Consider the following 22,565-nt stretch of genomic DNA (forward strand, 5'->3'; position numbering starts at 1 on the left):
AAAGATGGGCATTGTGGTCCAACAACATCTGGAGGCACACTGGTTGGGAAAGGCTGATCTAGACTCTCAGTATTATTATTATTGTTTGTTTATATAGTGCCATCCATGCAGATGGCACTGTACAGAAAAATAAATGAATAAAACTGAATAAAACAGTCCCTAGCACAAAAGTGTACAATCTAAAATAAAAGGGGAACATAGGGGGGAGGAAAGGGACTAAAACAGGTAAGGAACAAGCCAAACACTTCAAGTACACATACTCTGGCTATGGAGAAATATAAAGGTAAAACCTAAACTGAGATTCCAAAGGCTTTGGAAAAAAGAAAGGTTCTTCGCTAAGATTTAAAAACAGCAATTAAAGGAGCAGTCTGCGAGTGCTCCAGTAGATGTTTCCAGGAGCATAGAGCAGCAAGGGAAAATGGACGACGCCAAGCTAGGGAACAAAAAACCCTGGGACAGGTAAGAAGCACAGAATTCAATGAACGAAGCTCCCGAGCAGGGCTATAATAAGAGATACGGGCTGAGAGATAAAGGGGAACCAGATCTTGTTGGGCCTTAAAAGTCCGAGAGAGAGTGGCTTGCCTACTTCAGCCACCTAGCAAGCTCATGACCAAGATAAGATATGAATGGGACAGCGCAGCTGACACTCTCACCCACTACATTAAACCAAGTTCCAGGCTGCCCATGTTCCTTAATGAGATTTCCTCATTAAGGGAAAGTGTTGTAGCTCAGTGGAAGGGCCTCTGCTTTCTATGGAGAAGGTCTCAATATCCATTCCAGGCATCTCTGGATGGGAATGTCTCCTGACTGAAACCCTGGAGAGCTGCTGCCAGTCAAGGTAGACTAGGTGGACCAATGGTCTGACTCAGTGTAAGGGAGTTTCATAAGTTCCTATTATGAGGAAAGATAAGACCAGAAGAGACATCACAGCAAACTACTCCCTCCAGCAACTAGCAAGTCCTTTACCAAGTAACTCACCTCCCAGACCATTACTTCTCCTTGCTTTTTATGTCTGAGGGCTGCTTGAGGGAAATAAACAGAGATTTTCCTTTGCCCAAATCCATCACAGGCTTATCTAAAAGCCCAAATATATTACCATGAGAAATAGCATGGTAGCTTGTGTGTTCATGTCAACTAGGAAGTATTTTATAGTACAAATCAGATGCAGGCATGCAATATAATAAAGGTGGATCTGTATCCACCATGTGTTCACATGCACAGTTGTATGTTGGGTGTGTTAGACCTCTTACCAAACTTTTGGTACTGGTTCAGGTTGATAAAACAAATCGGTGACAAAAATTCTAGCCCTAGTTCAGTTCATATTCTGGATGCCTTTGATTAGCCTTTGTACAGGAATAAAAGCTAAAAACATCCATAATGCTACTGCTATAGTAAGAAACCACACACTAGAACTACAAACTAAGATTTTTAGGGCAAATTAAAAGGGTTTTTATTATCTTAAGTGGGGGAGGGGCACACTGCTAATTGTCCCTTTGAAAGCCTCATTAGAACTCCAGAATCTAAGTACGTTTTCCCAACATGAATTAAAATGAAGTGCTGCAGTGACACTGCATATTACTAATGCTTCATATTTAAGGCACAACTGTGTGCATTTTAACATGATTATGGCTAAATTCAAAACATGCATTTTTACACAAGCTAAAAAGGAACAAAGTACATATTGTGTAGCACTCACTTTGGCTTTATTAGTTTCTTAACACTCATTAATTTGCAGCTTTTATTTATTTATTTATTTATTCATACCCCACCCTTCCTCCCTTAGTGCCTCTTTCTACTTTGCTGCTCCCCAGGCAGAGCTTGGAAGTAACTCGTTATTTTTAACGAGTTACTTGTGATTAGTTACAATTTTAAATAACGAGTGGGTAATTCCATTACATTTGGCAAGTAACGGAACGACTAGTAATTTCCCTACTTTTCAGCTGCAACTTTAACGTTTCCACGTTAGGCTGGATGTTACTTGGGGGCGGGAACAAGGGGAAGTCAGCTCCTGGCTGTGATTGGTTAACACAAGACATGTGCCTCACACTGATTGGACCTCTGCGCAGACTGTCTCTTCCCTCGTGATCTGTGTTAGGAGGCACGAGGAAAGAGATGAATAGGCAGGGCCTGCTAGCGTCTGAGAGGAAAAAATGGACACCAGAGGAAAAAGCCAGGGCAAGGACAACGGAGGAGAAGGCAGCAGCAGAATGGCGAAGAGCTGTGGAGGTGAGTGACGATGATTTGTGTGTGTGTGTGTGCGCCCCCCCGCGGCCCCTTCCACCCCCCCATGGCATTTTTGCCCCCCCACCCCCCATGGCCCATTCTGCCCCCCCACTGCCTCTCCTTGCCTAGGTATGCATGGGAACAAGGGGGAGAGTTCAAAAAGGGGAGGAAGGAAGGGAAGTAGGTCAGAGCTTGGAAAAGTTACTTTTTTGAACTACAACTCCCATCAGCCCTAGGCAACATGGCCACTGGATTAGGTTGATGGGAGCTGTAGTTCAAAAAAGTAACTTTTCCAAGCTCTGGCCTACTTCTCTTCCTTCCCCCCCTTTTTGAACTCTCCCCCTTGTTCCCATGCATAGCTGTGTGCTGTATTTATCCAGACAGAGCACTCCTGCCTTTTAAAATGCCAGCTAGCTTTTTATTGTATATTTATTTCAACTCCATCTTTCTTTTTATTTGTATTTTTGTCCTGTTTAATCACAAGACTGAATTGTATGTGGGACAAAAACTGTCTCAGTAATAATAATAATAATAATAATAAAAATAAAAAATCATTAGGCATATAATAAATGGCTTAAGGCTGATTTTTTTGTTCTTGGCAGAGATGAGGTGAGAAGTAGGGTCCTTGCAGCTCCTCCTCTCAGTCCCCCAGCTCTCAAACTCATGTTCTGTGAGAAAAAGAGAGATTCCCAGTCCCAGAGAGAGATAGACTGTTGACAATCTCTGCTAATATCTATACAAATGTACATAACATGCATCACCTGAACTCACATGATCTAGAGTTACCTTAGATCTTGCAAGATTTGCAAATGAGAAGCAATAGGGTTTTATATTAGTTCTGATTGTCTATTGGGCTATCATAGGTTATATGTTTTTTTCATTTTCTATGGCAAAAACTCCAACTTCAGTGGAATTTATGTGAAGTGTTCTAATCATTTGAATTTGGCTAATGAATGCTTTATTCTTTCATCAGAACTTTAGCAGTAGTACTAAAATATTAATAAAAAAGAAAAGGGAAAGAAAAAATACTTTACATACATCATTCAGCTGTATTGCTAATTATAGATATAGATATAAAAGATAAACGGCATTTTGTCAAAAGTATTTTTGTCTACATTTTATACCTCATCCTTGGTTTTCCAAGCTTGGCACGGAATGCTTCTCATACAGAATTAATTTGAAATGCTGCATATTTATTATCATAATCATCATATTCAAAATAAAAAATATATGTACCACCTTCAAGTTGATTCCAACTTATGGTGACCCTATGAATAGGGTTTTCATGAGGCTGAGAGGCAGTGACTGGCCCAAGGTCACCCAGTGAGCTTCATGGCTATGTGGGGATTTGAACCCTAGTCTCATTTTGTTCTCACAACAACCCTGTGAGATAGTAGGTTAGACTGGCCCAGGCAGGGTTATTCAGTGAGCAAAAATGATGCAAATAGGATCTCTTTTAATTGTGCTATCGACCTGCTTACTTCCACTCTGACTGGGGCATCTTGCAGCATGGGGAAGAGATGGGGGCACATCACAGCTGAAGTTCACCCATATAGGAGCATTATCTCTTGTTTATTACAGAGATGCCTGTTGCAGGTTTTGCTGCTGAGAGCAGCAGTCAGTTAGTGCGGCCACTTGAGTCACAGCTTGTTGATCCTGAGGAGGCAAAACTAGAAAGTGAGGTTCAGAAAGGAGGCCCTGTGCATGAGGAGGAGGAGGGCATGAAGCAGTGCCAGTTGCCCACAGCCACATCTGCAGAACAGCAAGTACCATGATTTGGCTTTGAGAAAGCTTGTACATTTGTGAGCCAGAGTGGGGAAAATGTTGTTGTACGATGCAATTACTGCCTTCCAAGGATCAAAACTCTGAGATCAGCTGTTTCCTCCTCATCCAATGTGAAGAAACATTTTGAGGTAAGCCTTTGTCATGCTGGTCCTCAAAGACATTGTCTATTTATGTTTAAATTGTGAAGTTCCTCTTCCATTTTTTATTGGATTCATGCTTTGTTCTTCTTCCTCAGAGGGCACACCCTGAGAAGCTGAGAGCAATTGAAGAAGCAATAAAGGCAAGGAGACGTGGCCTTCCTGAACCAATGCATGACACCCCTCCTCCCAAAATGCTGAAGCAGCAGCAGACAACCCTTGAGAGGTGGGGATCTGGCAGGAAGCCTGTCACCCAGAGCAATCTCGACAGGAGAATCATTGATTTCATTGTAGAGGAGACATTACCACTTCAGACTGTGGACGAACCATCATTCATTAATCTGGTTCGCATTGGACTCCCCAAAGATCTCACCATCATATGTGCCAAGACTCTGAGAGACAGAATTGAGAAGAGAGCATGCCACATGAGAGAAACTCTTGCAAACCGAATGGGTGCTGTGGCATATATAGCAACCACTGCAGATTGTTGGACCAATGGCAAGAAGAGTTACTTTGGGGTAACAGCCCACTGGATCAACCCAACTACCCTGAAACGTGAGGTCGGGGCCTTGGCTTGTAAGCGTCTGAAGGGGCGCCATACATACGATATCCTTTCAAAAGCACTGCATGATGTACATGTGCAGTACAGGATCCACAACAAAGTTATGTGCACTACTACAGACAATGGCTCCAACTTTGTGAAAGTGTTCAGAGTTTTCATGGCCAAAGAACCAGTGGAAGCTGCAGGCACCAGTGATGATGATGGTGATAACGAGGAGGAGGAGGAGGCTGAGGTGGAGTTTGTGCCTATCTGTGAGATCCTGGACACAGGACCTGAGGCAGAGGAAGAAGCTGCAGACTCAGGAGAGGATTTTGTTTTACCACCACACCAGAGATGTGCTAGCCACACCCTCAACCTTGTGGCAACACAAGTCATAGAGGCCATGCTTTCTGACTCCTCCAGAAGTAGTCTTCTTGGTCCTTTCAAGAAACAGTTTCGTTCCTTGATGGGAAAGTGCAGCAAGTTGTGGTCCAAGCAGAACCAGTCAGCCCAGATTGCTGAGTATATCCGTGCGCAATGTGGTGTGTATCTGAAGGTACCGAATAAGACCAGGTGGAATTCCACCTTTGATGCGTTGAAGCAACTACATGAGCTCCTGTCAACTGTGCCACTAAAAATGCATGCCATAATGGACCGCTGCTCCTTGTCCAGGATCACAGCTGCTGAGATTGAAGTGGTACAGGAATACACAGAGATTATGGAGCCACTAGCCCAGTCCCTACATATCCTGCAACGGGAGAACGGCATGTTCATGGGGTATTTGCTACCAACGCTCTGCAATCTGGACCGCAAGTTAGAAGGACTGGAAAACAAACCTGAGAGGTACACATACTGTTTTCAGCTGCTGAGAGGTGTGCGCGAAGCCCTAAGAAAGCGGTTTGCAGCTATCTGGGAGGACAAGAGGCTTCTTCTGGCAGCCTGCCTACACCTTCGCTTCAAACTAGATTGGCTGGAATCGTGTCAGGCCACCACCCATACCAACAAGTAAGAACATTAGGGAAGCCCTTTGGGTGGATTACTCCAAGGGAAATGTTGTCTCAAGGGAGGCATCAGAGGGCTTAAGGTGGTAGGCAGGGGCTGGGCCTTTTCTTCCTGGGGCTCCTCATCACAACCTTGGGTTGCTGCAGGTAATCCTTAAGGGTCTGCTGTGCTGCTCCATGAGTGTGGTGACTTGGTCACCTTCCTACCTTCCATGTCATCATCCACAGGCTCAGGCTGGACCCTGAACCAGGGGACATGACAAGCATCAGGAAATGAAGAGCAGATGATGGTTTCCTAACATATATGTGTTAACATATCCTCTCTCTTTCTTAGATACACAATGGAAGCCTTGCTGAAAGCTGAAATAAAGATGGGTGTACTTAATGAGGACAGTGATCAGTCTTCAGATAAAGACCAGGAAGGAGACGACTTAGAAGATGACTTCTTTAACTTTCTGCCCCAGGGCAAGAAGTCAGCAGTGGACACTGCTGAGGAGGAACTGGTGAGGTACCTGAGGTCTCCCAGCAGGGAAGTGTCATCACTCCATGGCTTTCCACGTGTGCTGCGGTGTTTTTTGCAGCACAACACAGGCATGCCTTCAAGCGCCGCAGTAGAACACCTGTTCAGTACTGGTGGCAACGTAATGACTGTAAAAAGACATTCCTTGTCTGACATGCTCTTTGAGCATCTTGTTCTTTTGAGACATAACAGAAACATATTATAAAAGCATTTCAAGTGTAAAATTTGATTTCAAGTGTTGGGGTATCTTCATTGCTTGGGGGGATGTGAGATTCTGTTATGCCATTATGTTAATCTTATGGATAAATTTTTTTATTCTACTACCCCCTGTGTGTGTGTGTTTATTTTTAATATTGTTTTAGGCTTCTTAGATGTGCAGCAGCCAAGGCCAGTACCTTGTAGGAGTTTTTTTAAAAAAGTAACTGAAATGTAATTGTAGTGATTACTTTTGAGAAAAAGCAAAGTAATCAGTTACTTTCAGAGCGATTGTAATTGTAACGGTAATTACTACTTTTTTGGGCCAAGTAATTGTAACTGTAATTTATTACTTTTTAAAAGTAATCTTCCAAGCTCTGTCCCCAGGTCTATGATTTCCATATTGTAACAAATAAGATGCATGTTATGTCAAAACATCAGATGTAGATCTTACATTCCTGCATATTTACTCATGTATTTATAGACATTAGAGACCTGGAAATCAAGAGCTCCATGGCTACAGAAAAAGCACATAATGCTGGAGCTACATTTTTTAAATTTAATGTGGCCCTCTCTTTAAAGTATTCCCACAGCAGTTTAAGTGCTGTGCACCAAATTTACGTCACTTCAGAGAACACACCAACAGAAGAAAATATTTTCTTGCTCAAGTTACTGTACAGTTAGTGTTTCCCTTTACGTATGGACTTCTCAATTACTGGGCTGGTATTTCAATTTCTGTTTCCTTTTGTTAAATATAACCAAACAAAAAAAAAACATTTAAAAGAAATATAAGGAACAATGGTTAGTACTTGTTGGCTGGAAGCTGAAAATATATTCTGTGGTGCTTTACATTAATAGCCAATTGCATTAGGGATATTTAGGACTGACTTATTCTTGGAAATATCAAAACTGTTAAGAACCTTGCACAGACAAAAATATGAAATTCGATACACCTTTAGTTCAAGACACCCTTATTACTGAGAATCTGAGAACAGGATTTTTCTGTGTTTTACTCTAAACTTAGGGTTTGAATTCTACTGTGTAACAGGGGCCAGCACACAGCAACCTCAATTAAACAAATGATGAACTGGAAGGGCAGAGAGTTTCTTCCTACACAATTCAAGAGTGGCTTGCAGAATACTGTCCTAAATAAAGGTTTGGATTAATTAATTAAAAAAACCCAGAAGACTAAATCTTCATTGCCAATAATTATAGATCTGTATTTTGAAACCATGGTTTCCCTAAGAGAAGGATAATGATGCAATTGAAAAAGCAATCTTTCATATGATTCAGACACGCTGATCAAAACTAGTCCCTGGTGTGCCACTAATCCAGCAAACACTGAAGGTGGCTATGCACCAAAGCTGTCGCACAAGCAATCTATCATGCACTTGAATTGCTGATCAGCACATGGTAAGGTAAGAAAGTTACTGTGATATTGCTTTGCCACATAGCCAGCTGCAGCATGCATGCAGTTTCCCTACTACTGTGGGCCAATCTTTTTGTCTTATCAATCAGACAGTAGGATAATAAGATGGGCCTTTTAGGAAGTCCCTTCACTGAGGTGCAAAGCCTATATACACACACACACACAAATATGTATACAGGGCCGGCTCCAGGCATACTGGGGCCCTTGGGCATCAGCTTGCCCTGGACCCCAGCTTGTGTGCGCGTTCGCGCGTGTGCATGACCCCCACTCCACCCCCACCCCCACCTACATGTCTCTTGTCTTTTACTATTGCCATTAACCAAGATGGCGGCCACAGTTTCCTTAAGGGGATGAAGCCTCCGCTGCCATCTTTGTTGATGGCATGCGTGTGTGCTATGTGCGTGCATCTCTGCCATCAACTAAGATGGCAGCAGGGACTTCAGTACTTTAGGGAAACTGCAGCCACCATCTTCATTAAGGGCAACACTAAAAGGCAGGAGACAGGTAAGTAGGGGCGTGGGGGGCCTACGGATCACTGCGGATTGCGGAAGGGGAGCAGAGGGGCCGCTAAGGGCCCCCTGTAGCTCCAGGGGCCCTCGGGCCAGTGCCCCCCACCTGGCTGCCCTTTAGAACTGGCCCTGTATATATGTATGTATGTATGTATGTGTGAGTGTGAAGAAAACTGATATAGTACATTATCAAAGAGAGTGTAACCAAATGTTGAAACATCTCACAGCACCAACAATAAAAGAAAACAGGTTACATTCATTTACAAAACCATGAAAGAAAACCAAGGACCTCACACCCCAAAAACATGACTCCCCCACCCCATACAATGGCATTAACTAAAGAAAAATGTGGCAGAGTTACCACGACAAACTATATTAATACAGGAAAGAAAAAGAAGCGCCTTGTCCTTAAATATCAGCACTGAGCAGTCATCTGATGACGGACATAAACATGAGTTAGGAACGAAGTATGAAAAGATAGGTTAGTGATCACATCAGCCTGCATGGTAAAGCTGCCCAGCACTGTGCATTCCAAGTGTTAGCTTCCCTTCTAGAATGAATGAATTAATGAATTAAAAAGGGAAGAAAGTACTAACCATTATTTTGAGATGACTTGTGACAACTTTTATGTTAATCTCAGCAACAGCTGTCATTACACTGAAAAAATATAAACAGCTTTCCCATAAAGTCAAAGTGGTAAACAGCAAATCCAGCGCCGTAAAACTACTTTTACAACTAAAAATATAAAGTTCAAAAAGAGCGTCACAAAACAAGTTCGAAAGAGAAGGCGATGGCAGCAGACATCAGAAAAGGTGGAGGTGTGCAAAAGAATGTTTTACTTTAGCAAGGTTTCCTAGACAGGCTTGAATTGTTATGCTAACAAGAATCTATGCAAGCCCAAAAGAAAAAAAAATGTTCCTGCAAGTCAATCCAGCTGACTAGTAACGCCAAGAGGTTTTTTCCCCCTTCCAAGTCCAAATGTTTCCCTATTCTTATTCCTTGTTTCAAAAGGCACATTTTCAATCTGGCCTCTTGCTCTTCCCTTAGGACACATAATAATCTGGATGACTGTTGGTTAAAGGAAGATCCTGCATCTTTCGTGTAACATTTTCACATGCTTTCCAGCTCTATGATTCATGTAAAGCTTTCAATATCACAGTCAGAGCAAGTACTGTTTATTCCTCACTGTTAAGTGCAACACTGTTCTGTAAGAGGAGACTGAACATACAAAGGAGCCACACCACTGGGCCAGCTAATCCTGTACTGCTTATCCTGGCTGGCAACAGCTCTCTGGGCAGAAATCTTTTCTAGCCATACTATCAGGCATCTTTTAAGTGGAAACACCAGAACCTGAATCTGGGAATCTTACCACTAAGCTTTGATTCTCCCACCCCAAATGGATAGAGGCAATGAAGTGACTTTCTACCTCAGTTTTCCTTCCAATGCCTTTGGTAAGTACCCATACTCATCCCTGAACAAAAATAGACCCAATACCCTAGTGCTGCACTTTCAAAAGCGAGAAGAGTACTTTAGTATCAGATCTAAAGTAGGGACACTTTCCATAGTAAGTGGCAATGTTTAATGCAGCCCCAGTACAGATGAGTACATAAGAGGAGTGCTCTGGATAGTGCATGACTGGATCTAGCACAGCATCCTATAGCTAACAGTCAGATAGATATCTCCACACAGCCCACAAGCAGGGCATGATGTCACAGCCCTTCTTTGGTGCATGTCCTCAGCATCTGGTATTGAGCTATGAAATTAAAACAGGTTGTACATACCCACTTGATCTGTTGAAGGAAATCCCAGGCAAATTGAAATGTCAAGTTGCTAAAGCTCAACATGCAGTATTTGAATCTACTCCTGGTACCTTGCTATTCAAAACAAAAAGTCTGTTATCCTCTCACTGCCAACTAAAAAGTTCTCTCAGTAGGAGAGATGGGAATCAATGCTCATTCCATCAGCTCTGCTGAAAGACCAGATCCATCAGGCACTTCCTGACCCTGAACTGTTATGTGCCAGCTGGTCATTATAACAACTACTATTTAAGAACTGGTGCCTGACTTTGCTTTCCCCCCATCCATCCCTGTCCCTTTTCCCTTCTGTACCATGTTTTTTAGATTGTAAGCCTGCAGGCAGGGACTATCTTGTTTTAATTGACTGTATGTATGTAAGCTGACCTGGGAGCCTTTTGCCTGATGAGTCTGGTAGAAATGCTCCAAATAAATAAATAAAGGTATAGCTGACTAAATGGCCTTGAACACCCAGGTTGCAATCATGTACCTTCTTTTTCCATAAGTAAGTCCAACTGAACTCAATGGTGATTTACTTCTAAGAATATATTATAGGATTGTGCTGTCAACCTGTTTAGGACCCTGGTGTCTTTCCTCTGCCCCAAGTTTCTTGCTTAGGATAACTTCCTCATGCAACAATGAATAAAAAGTTCCAGCCCTTGACAGACTTTTTCTGGGCAGTAACAATTACAAACATAAGGATTTTCCCCCTCTCCTTTTCACTATACAGTAGTGCAGCAAGTGGGCACAGCTTATTATTTATATTCACTAATAGGCAATAGACAGACTATGGTTTGAGAATATACCGTAGTCATCAGATATTTGTATAAAACATTAAAAAGCAGGGAAATTGGGCAGCTATACTGAATGCACCAGGGGAGCAGGAGACCTGAACTCCTCTCTGAGATATTGTACTGCCCTACAAATTGGTCAAAATGCAAACACCATTTGGGTTGGTCTTTCACAGTCCAATCCACTTCCTGTGTAGCTTGGAAGAATTTGGTAACGTGCCTCTGAGCATATGGCGAGTCTGGATCTCCTCTTGAGTTCCTGTTAGACAGGATTAACTAAAGGGAAAAGTGAAATGCCTGTGTGATTTGCTTGCTCTGCTGTCATGGAAGTGAGTGTCTACAGGCTGAGTTGGGATCCCCCCCCCCAAATAAAGGGCAGAAGGTTGCAGTTGGTTCTTCATCACACAAACTTTAAATTTCCCTGAACACATTAAACTGTGCCAAATACTGTCCAGTCTCTAATCTCATATTTTAGGACAAGGTGTTACTGTGAGCAGTGGTCACTATAACCGTCAAGTTTACCTGTGTTTGGGTCTGTACTTTGTTTCTTTTCCTGACAATAGAGATCCCAGGAAGTTTTGACCAGGTTGCTCCATTTATGGAATAGGGTAAACAAAGACCTGGCTGAAGATTTTCAATACAGTGCTGGTGCAGTCTATTAATTTCCCCCTAAATACGTACAGCCTGGCCTAAGGGGCTGCAATTCTCATAATACGTTGATGGTTTTGCTGATTCTGGCAGTGAAGAAAAAGAAGTTTAAGTGGTCCACTACAACAAACAGCAATTTTCAAGTGGTCCATGGAGAATAAACATTGAGAACTGCTGTCCAAGTCAATTTCACCCACAGTGGAGCACTTTACGGAAAACCTATTTTCATACTTAGGCACACTGCCAAGAAATGTCTCCTGTTCTGAGAAAATTCCGTGAAAGCCCCAGGGATTAAACACGCACTGGATTCAATGAATCTGGACAAATGAGAAACAAGTAGTAATTATACAAGTTGTTTAGCCTTCAATATCTCCTGCTGCTATCAGTGCCTTGCAGACTTTATCACAGGAAGTAGGAAGGAAACAGACAGGATTTGGTTTGTACACAGAGAGGGAGTGTCTGCTGCTGCATTGCAAAGCAATAATTACTGGCATAAATGTGAACCCAAGAACTCCTGAACAATCACCAGGCATGAATTACAAAAATACTAATACTATTTAACAATATCCTGTGTGGTGTAGTGGTTAAGGTGCAGCAGGACTATGACCTGGCGACCAGGGTTTGAATCCCCACACAGCCATGAAGCGCACTGGGTGACCTTGGGTCAGTCACTGCCTCTCAGCCTCATGAAAACCCTATTCATAGGGTCACCATAAGTTGGAATCGACTTGAAGGCAGTACAATCACCAAGGACAGACAATCAGGCTGAAAGGGTCAATGGGGACCCAACAATCATGGTATTGTCTAGAAAATGGCATTTTAAGTGTAAATGCAGGATTCAAGTAGAAGGGAACTTAAGCAACACTGTTTAAACATATATCAAATAAGAGGTATGTTGATTGATAATGGAGTTATGAGCACTACAAGGCTGGTAGTATTCTGTTTAAACTAACACTAACACTAAAATTCTGTTTAAACTAACACTATGCTATCTCTGTCTTCAGGTCAGCATAGGCAAGGAAAAGAGTTCAGGCTACACAAATACAACAATGTCGGCCTGAATAAAAATAAACTTGTATTTAATTACATTGATCTAGACTATCCTAGGTGCTTACATTTCAAGGAGTAAAAGTTAAATAATGTGTGAACAGGCTAAGGCTTTTTAAGATTTCTAACCATAATCTAGGAGTGATATCCAGTGTTCGTCAAACTCGGAACAGACGTATTGAAATCAGTGGACAAGTTGATTGATATCAGTGGGTCTACTCGTGAGTGTGACTGTCGGATATCGCTCAGTATATATCAGTGAGGAATAGATTTAATTTTATGGTATTAGATAATATATGTAGATTACTAGATGATATTTGAACAGCACACATTTTCAAGTTCATGTTTCTGAATTAATGTTTATAGTTCTTCCTGTAGAAGAGTTTTTGATTGAAAACAGATCTAAAGTTTGCCAGAATAAAAACTCTTCCTGGAACTGTAGAGGGGGTTCCTCTTTTCCTTTCTCCTCTCATAATAAATATGTACATGAGCCAGCCAAAATTAATATTTACTTGTGCTCTCATATGGAAATCAAATTAGACTTCAGTGTACCTAGCCTCTTTTGGGGTTTTGAGCTTGCTGGATTCAATGCCTTCTTTCACGTATAGAGCGACTCCGCCACCAATACGTCCTTCCCTGTCCTTCCGATATAGTTTATATCCAGGGATAACCGTATCCCACTGGTTTTCTCCATTCCACCAGGTCTCCGTTATGCTCACTATATCAATGCTCTCCTCTAAGACCAAGCACTCCAGTTCTCCCATCTTGGTTCGGAGGCTCCTAGCATTAGCGTACAGGCACTTGTAAGCAGTGTCTCTCTTCAAGTGTCTTTGGCACTTGTGGTTTGGCCTGTGGTAATTTTGCTCTTCTGAATTTATATCCTGTGTCCCTGCTCTCACAATGCCTACTTCTAGGCCTACCCCTTTTAAAATTTCATCATTTCTTTGGTTTTTATCCCGGGGGGAGGTTTATTCCGAACCGTACCTTCCTCAGCTCCTGTCGGGTTTCCCCCCTCAGTCAGTTTAAAAGCTGCTCTGCTACCTTTTTAATTTTAAGTGCCAGCAGTCTGGTTCCATTCTGGTTCAAGTGGAACCCGTCCCTTTTGTACAGGCCCGGCTTGTCCCAAAATGTTCCCCAGTGCCTAACAAATCCAAACCCTTCCACCCGACACCATCGTCCCATCCACGCATAGAGACTGCAAAGCTGGGCCTGTCTGGCTGGTCCTGCGCGTGGAACTGGTAGCATTTCAGAGAAAGCCACCTTGGAGGTCCTGGCTTTCAGCATCCTACCTAGCAACCTAAATTTGGCTTCCAGGACCTCACGGCTGCATTTCCCCATGTCGTTGGTGCCAAAGTGCACCACAACCACTGACTCCTTCCCAGCACTGTCTACCAAACTATCTAAATGACAGGCGATATCCGCAACCTTCGCACCTGGCAGGCAAAACACCTTGCGGTCTACACGCCCATCACACACCCCACTGTCTATGTTCCTAATGATCGAATCACCCACTACAAGGATCCCTCCACCCCCTGGAGATATATCCTCGGCACGAGAGGATAGCTGCTCATCCCCCAAGGAATGGGTCCCTTCTAAGGGATCGTTTCCCTCTTCCTCAGCTGGATGCTCTCCTTCCCCGAGACCATCGTTCTCCATGATAGCAGGAGAGCTATCATCGTTGGAGTGGGGCACAGCTATAACATCTCTGAAGGCCTCCTCCACACACCTCTCTGCCTCTCTCAGCTTTTCCAGGTCCGCCACCTTGGCCTCAAGGAAATGAAGTCGTTCCCGGAGAGCCAGGAGCTCATTGCACCGAGAGCACACCCACGACTTCTGTCCAACAGGCAGATAGTCGTACATGCTGCAGGCGGTGCAAAACACTGGAAAGCCCCCACACCCCTGCTGGCTTCTTACCTGCATAGTTTTGTTTAAGGTTTATTATGTCAATGGGTTGGAGACTGCGGTTTAGTTGAGGTTACGGAACGGATGAGCAGAGTGGGGGGCCCTGGCCTCCTCGCCCTGCTGCTTAACTCGCCTTGACGCTTTGTCAGCTGGGGCCTTGACACTTCGTCAGCTGGGGCTCCCTCTAGCTCCCTCTAGCTCTCAAATTTTGCTACTAAACATATCAAGTTTTGGAACACAACACTTGTTCTTTTTCTCCTGTATGCTTTTATTCTGTTGTTTTATAACCTATAGTCTATGGATTTTAACTCCATGCACATTTGTTACGAAGTATCCATAATATTACAGCAATAACTGACAAAGATTCACAACTAAAGTAGATACACAAGTATATCTTTAAGTTTCTTATCTGAAGGTACAGCTTCTCCTGTTACTTGGTGTTAAGATATCAATTATTTCTGTCTCGTCTTCAAGCATCTTATGCCTGTCTGGGTGTGCCTGTGTGTCTCAGGCTGTGAACACACTTGTCACTAGATCAACATGTTTCCATTAGCCACACCTGGAGGGGAAACAGGTTGTTCCGCTGATCAGCTGCAAAATCTTTTTGAAAAAATGAAATGGACTGCCTTCAAATCGATCCCAACTTATGGCTACCCTATGAATAGGGTTTTCATGGTAAGCGGTATTCAGAGGGGGTTTACCATTGCCTCCCTCTGAGGCTAGTCCTCCCCAGCTGGCTAGAGCCTGCTCAGCTTGCCACAACTGCACAAGCCAGCCCCTTCCTTGTCCCACAACTGCCAGCTGGGGGGCAACTGGGCTCCTTGGGACTATGCAGCTTGCCCACGGCTGCACAGGTGGCAGGGCACGTAACCCCTGAGCCACTCACTGTGAGGGTGATCTTTAGCTGGTCCTTTACACCCAGGAGACATGAGTGGGGATTTGCACCCAGACTCTGGACTCCCAACCAAATTTAAAAACACACACTCAAGCTGCTCCCACCAGTTTTACAGTAAAAAGGGGTGGGGTTTGACTAGTATTGTGCATCCCCTTTTCAGAAGAGAGAGGTGGAGATGCACTGGAACTGGCACAACAGTGAGTGTGTTTCTACCCTCAGAGTGGGGAGCAAGAAAAGCAACACAGCACCTATCACTAGCCAAACAGTTCCAAAATGCTTCAGTTCAGAAGGTTTTGTATTGGTTCACAGTTAGTTATCTGCTGAAGCCACAATTATAAGCAAGCCCCATTTGTTGCAGTGATACTTACTTCAAAGCAAGCATGTTTAAGATTTCAGCTCAGAGCTCTATGCTTCAAGAAACAGCAGTGATATGCCCACAGCTTTACATCACAGCTTTGCCCACAGCTTTACATCACAACACAACATTCAAGTATAGTACATTTATTGTTTTTCTGGCTTATTTAAATTCAAGCAGAGCCAGCAGCCAAACAGAGTGAAAGCAATTATGTAAGAGCGAACATTTCTGTAGCAGAGGTGGGCACATGTTTTAATAAAGAGAAAATTGGCAATGAAGTGTTAGCAGTGTAATAAAATACAAAGCTGCAAAGGGGCAGAGTAGAATTTGCGTATTGGGCTAATTCTTATGATTCTCAAAATTGTATATTAATACAAATGTTGCATCCACTGATGTCCAGGGCACTGATGTAAATATTAAATATTTAATACAGGCTGGAAGCACCTGGTCAATTACCAAGAAGATGCCATTTCCTTTACATTTTCCAACAACTGACAATCAGGTTAATACTAATCACTGTTTTCTACAGGGTGAGAAGTGTGGGTGCTGATGCTGAATACTTTATTTATCCATCTGATGCAGTTTACCTCACGTCAGAGTCCAGAAGTCCTTGTTTAACATGCAGTGCCTCAGTTCATAACAGCCATGATCTATCACTAAGATCACAGAATCTGCTTAAAAATGTAGGTGAAAATAACTCAAACAAGTGCAGAAAATAGCTTTTTTACTATAATACCTTTAAAGAGACCCCATGCATTTTGACCTGAAGTAGCTCTTATCGAGGAGGTGGATGGGGAAACACACTGATTTGATTGATAAACTCCATTTATATGGAGCCCCATTTACCAAAAAGTGCCATATACAGCTTCTTCCAGTAGAAAGTAACACTGCTGCACAGGGATCAAGAGTGTGTGCTGCTAATGCTCAGAACCTTATTTTCCCTTTTCAGTGTGCAAACTCTAAATGCTCATGCCTGTGTGCAATGCCACAAACACAATGGTTTTATAAAGAAAATTACAGTTTTCCATTACAACACAATCTATTTTGGACTTGTTTTATTTATGGCTCATGCATTCCCAAAGAAGATGCATTCCTTTATGTGCCCTTCTGTCATCAAAAGAAAACTGCTGCTACTAAGTTAATATTGATCCTCATCTCCTGGCAAAAATGCAAGTGCTAACCACAGACCAAGACAGACAGTAACCAATAAATGTTTTAATATTTTCTGAATGACCATAACCCAACACAGAGAGCTATCATGTTCAGATGAACACAGAAACTACAAGATCTTTCAGACATGTTTTTCTGTCTTCTACATGAGCCTTGCTTGTTATGAAGTATGCACAACAGCTGCTCTGAGCTGCTGGTTTGCTGCTCTCCTCTTTCTCCACCCCCACACTTTTTTTTGGAAGAATGCCATTTATCCCACTCCTGTTTAATCTAACAAAACCTCATTTGCAATATTTAGGAAATTATAGTGCATTTGGGTTTGAAAGAGAAAAGAGGCAGCATGTGGATTGAAGAAGGCTAGTTTGGGAGCTGAAAGACTGCACCTAGTTTGAATGCTCAGCTATGCATATAATCAATGCACATATTTTTCATTTATATACAGTTATTTTGTACATTGATGGGGACACTTTTCAATGGAGACAAGATTAAGGCTGCAATTCTATGCCTATTTCCCTGTGAGCAAGCCCCCATTGAACTCAATGGGTCTTACTTCTGAGGAGACAAACATAGGATTGCACTGTAATATTGCAATATTGCTGAATATCACAATGCTGCTTGCATGAGCCTTGTACTCATAAGTCAACTAAGAAAGAAGTCTACAAAAGTTTGTAGAAAAGCCATGCTTTTCCTAGCCCTCCTGTCTACTAGTACAGTGCCAGCTTTCACAAGGTTCCCTTTATAGTCATCTGGAAGTAAATAATCACAGATACAATCATGTTCACAGTACAGGTGGTATTTCACTTTCAAGAAGCAATTCCGGCCATGTGGAGAAGCAGAGATTCTCACGGAGTCCAAGAACTCCACCCCACATGTACAAAATGACAACAAAGTATGAATGGTTGAGGCTCCATAGAATGCTTGAAAAAAACTTGAATCCACCATGATCATATAGAGAAGGGGTTCCCAAACCATGGTCCATGGACCACCAGAGGCCTGCAAGCTTCATTCATGTGATGCATGGCATGTCTGTATGAAATATTCATATTGATTGTTGATTATATTTATATTGCTTTTTATTTCTTATATTGTATTTTACTGTATTACAACTTGAATTCAATGAAATACAAATTGTAATACAATAAGACACAACCTAATAAAAAAGCAACAAAAATACAATTAAAAATCCAACAGCATTTAGCACAGCACATTACAATTGCTACCACCGAAAGAAAAATCATTAAGTGGTCCCCCAAGAGACCATCAGCAATTTTCAAGTGGTCTGTGGGGGGAAAAGGTTTGGGAACCACTAAAGAAAATCAAATTAAATTTTGTAGTACATGAAGGAGACAATACTTGCTACATATTCCTTTGAAATAGGAGTTCCAGAATCCTATGCAATCTTCTGCGGACCACATCACCTCCTCACCACATAACTGAGGGTTATTTCTCTATTGCAGCTGCAATTGTATACACTCAGTTTCCTGGAGATAAGCCCCACTAAACTCACAGGAACTTACTTCTGAGTAGACAATCATGTACAGAATTGCACTGTGCAGTTCATATTTCTCTCACAGGAACTATGGATGCAACAAAGCATTTTTCTCCTTTTCTTTTTAGAGACATCTCCAAACCCCCTAAAGTGGTTTTAAACCTTAAACATGATGCGCATGCGCACACACAGAGTTTTAAACAACTGTTCCATTCCCTAGCATTGAAAAAGAACACCTGTATTACAAAACAATTTGTTCAACCATTTTTGCCTCAAACCAAAACCTAAGTACCAGGGAGTTAATTCCACACTAATCCTAAATGGCTTTAGCTCTAACTAAACACACCTAAGATTGCATTACAAGTGTGGAATCCCAGCACATTTTTCCGAGGGAGTAAGCTCGGATGAGTTCTATAGCGCTTGCTTCCGAGTAAACATACATTAGATTATGCTCAAGATTCTACAACAAAGGCTCTTACCATATATGGAGCAAGAAATGCCAGACGTCCAAGTTGAATTTAGAAAGGGGAAGAGGCACCTGAGATCATATCGCAAGCATACGTTGAATAATGGAACGAACCAAGGAATTTCAGAAGAAAATCATGCTGTGCGTTATAGATTACAGCAAAGCCTTTGATTGTGTAGATCATGAAACACTATGGAATGCTTTAAAAGAAATGGGGGTACCACAGCATCTGACTGTCCTGATACGCAACCTATACTCTGCACAAGAGGCTACTGTAAGGACAGGATATGGAGAAACCGATTGGTTCCCAATCGGAAAGGGTGTGAGACAGGGGTGTATTTTATCACTCTATTTGTTTAATCTATACGCAGAACATATACGAAAAGCGGAATTGGACCAAGATGAAGAAGGTGGGAAAATTGGAAGGAGAAATATCAATAATTTAAGATATGCAGACTAACAGAAACTAGTAATGATTTGAAATGAATGCTGATGAAAGTTGAAGAGGAAAGCACAAAAGCAGGACTACAGCTGAACATCAAAAAGACTAAAGTAATGACAACAGAAGATTTATGTAACTTTACAGTTGACAATGAGGACACTGAACTTGTCAAGGATTATCAATACCTCGGCACAGTCATTAACCCACATGGAGACAATACAGTAGGGCTCTGCTTTACAGCGCTTCGCTAATACAGCGGTCTCAATTAGACGCAATTAGACTAAAGCCCCACTGATACGGTGCTTGTTCCGCTTTTACGGCGGTTTTCAGGCATCGCGCACCATTCTATTCAATGAGTTCCACTTTACAGCTGGGGTCCGGAACATAACCCACCGTATGAATGGGGCCCTACTGTAGTCAAGAAATCAGAAATAGTCTAGGACTGGGGAGGGCAGCTATGAGAGAATTAGAAAAGGTCCTCAAATGCAAAGATGTATCACTGAACACTAAAGTCAGGATCATTCAGACCATGGTATTCCCGATCTCTATGTATGGATGTAAAAGTTGGACAGTGAAAAAAGTGGAGAAGAGAAAAATCAACTCATTTGAAATGTGGTGTTGGAGGAGAGCTTTGCACATACTATGGACTGCGAAATTGGGTGTTAGAACAAATTAAACAAGAACTGTCACTAGAACCTAAAATGATGAAACTGAGGTTATCATACTCTGGACACATAATGAGATGACAGGATTCACTAGAAAAGACCATAATGCTGGGAAAAACAGAAGGGAATAGAAAAAGAGGAGGGCCAAACAAGAGATGGATTGATTCCATAAAAGAAGCCACAGATCTGAACTTACAAGATCTAAACAGGGTGGTCCATGACAGATGCTATTGGAGGGAACTGATTCACAGGGTCGCCATAAGTCATAATCGACTTGAAGGCACATAACAACAACAAAGATTAGACTGTAAATCATCAACATTAGTTGTGCCTTTGCTCCTCAAATTATTTATTTACTGTTAAGCATCTATGTGAATGAGCAGCAAACTACCACTAGCTCATCCATTTAGTTTAACACTAAACTAAAAGCTGATCCATAGAGCTGTGTAATAGCAGAGAGTCCGGACAACACCTACTCCTGGGACACACTCCAGTCTATACTACACCGTCTGACTTACCTACGTCGCCCCTCAGGTCCTCGTCCTCAGGTGCACACCCACACACCCCGCAGCTCCCGCCTTCGGCCCCTCAACAGCAGCTTCCCAGTTTCTTCTGAGAAAAACCGAAGCAACTTCCCACAACACTCAGGATAAGCCCAAGCCACTATTCTAACAGTCTCCAAACAAACCAACAGCACGGGAGGAAAAAAATGAGCCTCGCCTGAGGTGCACGTGGGGAGCAAATCCGGCCGACTGAGAAGGGGGGGCGAGACTGACGTAGGCCCATGTAGGGCCTACGTCATTAGGCAGAGGGAGGTAGCTGCCTCGGGCCACTAATTTCGTGTGGCAACAAAGGGCAGCAATGCTTTACAGTACTTGCTCGTGTTTGGTATTTACTGCCAGGGAAGGAGCTGCTTGGGCCCGCTGCCAAAATAACTTGGCTGGCCGGCCATGCGTACTATGTACCTTTTCTTGATAAAGCTCAGGGAGCAAATGGTGCGTGGGGTGCGCGCGTCCCGACACTGTCTCTATTGCTGTCACGCCCAACGGGTAAGAGGAGCGCGGGGTGCGGATGCCCGGCAAGTCTTGTTCTGGGCTCCTCCACCCCCCCTTCTCTGTGGTTCTCCGTATGCGTGGAGAAGCAGAGCGCGAGCGCTTGGCCGGCCCCCCGTGGCCCCCAGCATGTTTACTCAGAAGTAAGAGCCACTGAGTTCAGTGGGACTTACTCCCAGGTAAGCGTGCACCAAATAGAGCCGTTAGCTTTACTCATGTGCAGCTTTCTTTTCCGTCCCGTTGCCTCTTCCTCTGATTTGCCGGGGCAGATGGCAAAAGTTGCTGGGCTCGCGTCTCCGCTTTGTTCCACCGGCACACCGACAAGGTTGCAACTTGCAACCGCGCTCCCCCCCCTTTTTATTTTTGCTCAGAGCAGTACAGACGAAAGCAAGCGAGGGAAGGCCTTTCTATCACCCAGCCGCCCCCTCTCGCTCTTGCTCGCCGCGGCTTTCAGTTTCACCGCCTCCTGGGAAGAGCGGGGTAAAGAAGAAGGGGCTTCCCCACGAGACGAGAGGCTTCTGTCTCATGGCCAGAGTAGTTAGTGTGGTCCGAATCTGATCATTTTTACTTTCAAGTAAGCGTGAATAAATTTCCAAGGCAGCAATGCTTTATACATTGTTGGGAGTAGTATGTGCCTGAATACCCGTTGCTGGGAGTCACAAATAAGGAAAGTGACGTGGTCTTCCCACAGACATCTGGTTGGCTATTGTGAGAACAGAGTGCTGGATTAGATAGCCTGGTGCAGCAGAGTTTATTTTACGTTCGTGCTTATTCTTGGGAGATCCCACGTTAGGCAGTTTGCACACGGGAACCTATATTGCAAATGGATCATTCAAATCCGATTTTTCTGGGGCCACCTTTGGCAGGTTGGCTTCCATACATTCCTTCCCCCTCCCCGTTATAATAATTCATTACTATTTCTTTGCTTGGCAGAGTGTATGTTGTCTGTTTTTCTCTGTCCCTTCTCTCAGTTATTCCTTGCCCACCCTCTACTACCTTTTTCTATTCTGGGTGTATGTGAAAAACTGCCTGCCAAAAAAAGTGTCACACCACCAAAGAATGTAGATTATTTTTACTTATCCATAGCAAGGGGAAATCCAGATTAAATGTTAAAAAAAGTATGTGCTAGCATTTTGATGATGTCATGTGCATGTTGCAAAAAACACACACATATGGGCATGAAGCAGTCCCAATTTCAAAATAAACTCCTGTGTGGAAGTACCTTTGTTTGCCAGAGGAAGGCAATGTGTCTTACTCCTCAGGAGGTCAAGGTTTTACTCCCAAATTAAGCATGTAGAGGTGAAATGGGGAACCTGTGGCCCTCCAGTTCCCATCAGGCTCAGCCAGCATGGCCAATGGTCAGGGTTGATGGGAATTATAGTCCAGCAGCATCTGGATGGCCAAAGGTTCTCCATCCTTGTTATAGAGAGTTGTTTCCCAACCCATTGCAGTGGATTTGTTGGCAACCAATATGTTTTAGTAAGACTGCTAACCACCAGCAGCCCTTCAA

The 22,565-nt window shown here is 43.0% G+C and overlaps 1 protein-coding gene across 7 annotated transcripts in view; it reads right to left on the reverse strand.

Annotated features, from left to right (window-relative positions):
• TRAF5 (TNF receptor associated factor 5) overlaps positions 1–21,667 on the reverse strand; it is a 69,871-nt gene extending 48,204 nt beyond the window's left edge. For 5 of the 7 annotated variants that reach the window (XM_061625279.1, XM_061625281.1, XM_061625284.1 and 2 more), the window contains exon 1: positions 20,522–20,910. The gene's annotated coding sequence lies outside the window, so the exon portion shown is untranslated. Of the gene's footprint in view, positions 1–20,521; positions 20,911–20,968 lie in introns of those variants that run through there. The other 2 variants (XM_061625280.1, XM_061625278.1) reach the window with 1 other exon arrangement.
• Positions 21,668–22,565: the final 898 nt, after the last annotated feature.

This window comes from Rhineura floridana, chromosome 4, assembly GCF_030035675.1.
Source record: "Rhineura floridana isolate rRhiFlo1 chromosome 4, rRhiFlo1.hap2, whole genome shotgun sequence".
Taxonomy (NCBI): Eukaryota; Metazoa; Chordata; class Lepidosauria; order Squamata; family Rhineuridae; genus Rhineura; species Rhineura floridana.